The following is a 4,670-nucleotide window of genomic DNA, read 5'->3' as shown; positions in this document are numbered from 1 at the left end:
TATGGTTACAGTCATCTTTGTGTTTGTTTCATATGTACATACTACTGATCATCATTATAAACAGGTTTTTTACTTTAAATTTCATAAAGTTCACCATGGAATTGAAGAGATTTCCTGCTGAAAACATGTTTGCAATTAATTCTAAGATAAGACATTTAATTTTCAGCAAATAATCTTGTAGCCTATAAATGAATGTATTCTCTACTACCATGAATTAAGTTGTGTGGTTTCTGTTTGTTTATTAAAGTTAGATTGCTATGCCAGTAGTAGTTTCATTTAATGAAGAACTTTATGCTTTTTTCAGAATGCTCAACACAACAAATCAACATTTAAATACTCCTGTAAATTCCAGCTGTTCATCTGGATATTATGTGGGTTCAACGGAGAACGTTAGCAACAAGCATTTCAACAAGTTTCCAAAACAACCTCAAGAATTGCTTCTGAAGTGGAAAAGTGTTTGTAAACTGTCACCTGATATGAACTGAGCAACTTATTTTGTTTGTGAAGATCTTTTTTCGAAGAAGATTTTATGAATAAAACTAGACATAGGCTAAACAGGGATGTGTTTCTAAAACACATGGCAGGTGTTCCTTGTGAAATTGCTATTACCATTAGTGAAACTGTTGTTAATAGCGAAATTTTTATTGGTGTACTTGAGAAATAAAAAGTAAGTTCACTATTTTTATCCACCTTTCATATTTTTGGTACTTGATATTGATGTCTTCTTTTTTGTGTTGAAGCACTTACTATCGTAAGATGTAGGAACATTTTTTTAAAGAAAGTAATGGTCAGTAGTGCAACTTTCCAGAGCAATTTCTCAGAAATTGCAGTCTTGAAACATAGTTGTAACAACTTTTCAAATTCTTCATTAAGGGGACATGCCCCTGAACAGGCTGCATTTTTAGCACTATCTTCATCCTCATAGTGCAACTGATCTATAAACGAGAGCTCAAAATTCTTACACACAATTAGAGTAATTAGTCAAAGCACTTCCCAAAAAATCATTGAGATATTTATTATATTTGGTACTGACAACAATATTTATAACAGCATAAAAAACAGAACTCTACTTCACTGTAGTACCATTTTCTTTGGAACCACTGACAGCGCAGCTTGGAAAAAGAGTCAGAGTACAGACAACATTCACATAAGTGTTTTATACCTCCAGTTTCCTTCCCTGATGCTGATCTGTGAAAAAGACAAGTAATTTATTTTACTACAAGAAAAATATTTAAAAATGTAGCTCAAATATTATCAACATCATCACCATCATGTTATAAATTTTTCAGGAAACAGTAGGTAAGGGAGGTAGAGGAGGCCATTCTAAATATCTGTACCAATATTGAGAGTTTAACTTCAATATTTTGGAGTAAACTGTACCTGAATTATGAAAATTCAGGTTTTCAGTAAACCGCAAAAGATTTACAGATTTATTAACCTACCACTGTGCTCGTTTATAATATTCCAGCTGCATACTCCAGTTGTCCTCCTGTTTCCTTATCCTCCATATTCTCTCTCTTCATTCTTTTCTTTATCTTTGACTCCTTGGTAGCAGCTTCTGCAGCTGTCTCAGCTTCAGTTACCCGCCGCTTGTCAATTGCAGTTAGAGCTGAAGCCATATTCCTTCCCATCTGGATGTTGAATTTCTTCATAACTTGATCCTTGAAATTGCACCATCATTGAATATTATTGTTGCACCCATTACATCAATCTTCAGCACCACCAGCCCAACAAATATAGTTTTGGGTGTTGTCTCCAATATACAGCTGTTTAAGCTTTCATTTGCATACATTTCGTAAGCAGATTTTCATTTGCCAGATCCCTATCTATATATAGGCCTAATTGCCTCCATTACAGCAAGTCGTAAGGGATGCTTGTGGGTATATTGTATGTCTATATCTTTGCTCAACCAGTACTTGCACCACGAATCTTCCCCTTTTTGACACAAACCATCCTGTGAGGTTTCATCTGTTGACACTCCATGAAACCATGTTGCCCCAACAGCTTGTCTCATGTTCTCCAAATCTTCTACATTTCTCCTTATTGCAAGTCCATAATGTTAAGTCCAGGAATCAATTTCACTTTTAATAAGATGACCTGGACTACCTATGTGTTTTCTGTCTGACAGTTTTTTTTTTTCCACTAAAGTCTTTACATTATTTTCTCAGCCAAGCTCCCATTCTTTTTTGTACATGCCAAACAAAGTCAAGCTTTTCTATCAGTGTGTCCCTATATGGTCTGTCATTAACAGTAGTGTGTCCTTTACAGTTTCCATCCCCAAGAAAGCCTACATAACTCACACCACAACTGACCTCTGATCTTCTAAAAATGTTTATAACTCCGTTCATTTCCATGTTTTACACTTGGGCTATCGAAGTGCTATACACAAACATGGGTGCCAATAAATTTACTTGAACAACCCTGGCACCGCTTTGTTAGACATTCATAATTTAGTATCTTACCAGTTTCAATAAATGTGGCAGTTACAACCCCATCCAGATAAGTATGGTCTCTCTTCTGCCAAGATACGTTACATGCTGCTGCGATGTCTATTCTCAGACAATGCTTCTTCTGCTGCTCTTTTCATTGAATGCTCATTTACACTATATAAAGCATTATGTACTAATTTATTGTATCTGTCAAATCTCAGTAGGGGTGGACACAAATCCATCACTGCACAAAAAATCTGAGCAGCTCTCCGACCCCTTCCAATACATCACATTGCATAAGCAAGTTAAATATTTACACGGTAATGTCGACTGTCAGTTACTGACATCGTCACAGTATCACTGTGCATCTTACACGAGTTACAGGCAATCACTAATCGACTTGAAAGACCCTTCCTTGCTGAAATGTCCTCAGAAACGTCAATACTGCCTTCACAATTGCAGTACTTAACGTTGGCAGCATACTTAGGTTCACTATAAAATTTCCGTCGTTATTACTGCTCACAATACTACCAGACTTGTTCTAATTATATTCAGAAAGCGAAAGTTTACGTCTAGAAACACTGCCTGTAGACAGTTTCCGCGGGCGGCTTTTGAAGCAACTGATGTGTATTATTCGGTTGTGTTTGGAACTGGTTGCCCCGAAACTTTCGTTTGTGCTTAAATTTCTTTACTCTCGACATTTGTAGCGCATTAGACACACAGACAGAAACAGAACAACACACAATACCTACAAAACCACACACTTATGACATTCCGAAATCATATATTGACCAAGATCTTTGTTTTCATTTGAATCGTAGCCTTCTACCCACGCCTGTACTTCGGTTCCGGGAGTCAATGCCTTCTAGAATACACCACTGTTAACGATCTGAAACTAACGCCGGAAAAAAAACGGAAGAACAAAATAACACATCGCGTTTTCTGATGCACTGCAAACTGACAGATGCGCATGGCCCCGGTTAACACTGGGTTCAACCTCAATTTTAGAACGAATGAGAAATGATAATTTCCATAAAATATACATTTCTGAAATTAGCATGAAATGCTCTTTTCTATAGAGCAAAAAATTTCTTCGAATTTTGGTCATTTTCACGAGCATGTCCCCTTAACACTGTGATAAAGATTTATTAACTGAATCTCTTTAACTACCGATTATTCTGTTAATAATGTTTTTTTTCTCTCTCTCTCTCCATTGACCCCGCAGCTTCTAAGACGTCAAAGTATGACATTCTTCAGGAATAGTTGTCTAGTTTAGCTGCTACAATTTTTATTTAGCTTGTGACAGTTATTCAGATTACAAGCTTGTTTCGACTTAATGTCAGTTTCAGGTCTTGTGTCTAGTTCTTACTGCTCACTTTTTTTTTCTTTATTGTTATTTTAAACCTATACATAGGTAGGCCAGCAGCGGCGTAACTAAGCCGCTCTTCGGCCACAGACAGGAACATAGTACAAGCAGTAATAGACACACAGAGACATGGAGGTTAAAAAAAACAGTAGACAAAACAGAGTAAAATAACAGAAGCCGTTCACTGTGGAGCAGTCAAGTTAAAAGTGATTCACACAGCACATAACGGAGAGATACAAAGTAGCACACGTGAACGATGGAGCACGGAACAAGAGACACGGATGCACTAGCGGGACGACAAAACACATAAGCACTGCGGTGACAATCTCCGGCGGTTGGTGATGTACTTGTCACACGAGTAAGGCCGGGGACCTGCCACAGGGAAGGGGCGAGGGTAGGAGGGAATGGGGGAGGGGTTGATGCCAATGGGGAGAGGATGGGAGAGGGAGGGGTGGTGTGCGGAAGCCCAGGGAGAGGGGGAGGGGAGGGAAGGAGGGAGGGAGAGAGGGTGCCCACAGGATAAGGAGAGGAGAGGGAAGGCAAGGCTCAAAGTTGGTAGGAGGGGTAGATGGAGGGGAGGAGGGCATCATCCAGGAGGGGGAGTTGGCGGAAGCCACCTTGGGAGAGGGTGTGGAGAGTGTGAAGATGGATAGCAGGTGGGATACAGGAGTACAGGCGCGGCAGCGGGTTGGGGTGGGAGAGGATGGGAGAGACAAGCGGGTGGGGAGGATCAAGCTTGCGGGAGGTGTAGAGGATCTGTATCCGTTCGAGGAAAAGGAGGAGGTGTGGGAAGGGGGTGAGGTCATAGAGGATCCGCGTGGGGGAAGGGAGGCGGATGCAATAGGCGAGGCGGAGTGAGCTTGCTGCTCACTTTT

At 39.8% G+C, this 4,670-nt stretch overlaps 1 long non-coding RNA gene across 1 annotated transcript; it reads right to left on the bottom strand.

The window, feature by feature from the left end:
• Positions 1-1,001: 1,001 nt before the first annotated feature.
• LOC126267627 (uncharacterized) lies at positions 1,002-2,871 on the bottom strand. Its single transcript, XR_007549048.1, has 2 exons — positions 1,443-2,871; positions 1,002-1,188 (listed from the first exon to the last, which is right to left on the bottom strand). It is a non-coding gene; the product is annotated as an uncharacterized LOC126267627 (long non-coding RNA).
• Positions 2,872-4,670: the final 1,799 nt, after the last annotated feature.

Source organism: Schistocerca gregaria, chromosome 4 (genome assembly GCF_023897955.1).
Source record: "Schistocerca gregaria isolate iqSchGreg1 chromosome 4, iqSchGreg1.2, whole genome shotgun sequence".
Taxonomy (NCBI): domain Eukaryota; kingdom Metazoa; phylum Arthropoda; class Insecta; order Orthoptera; family Acrididae; genus Schistocerca; species Schistocerca gregaria.
This window is presented reverse-complemented; position numbering and strand designations above follow the sequence as displayed.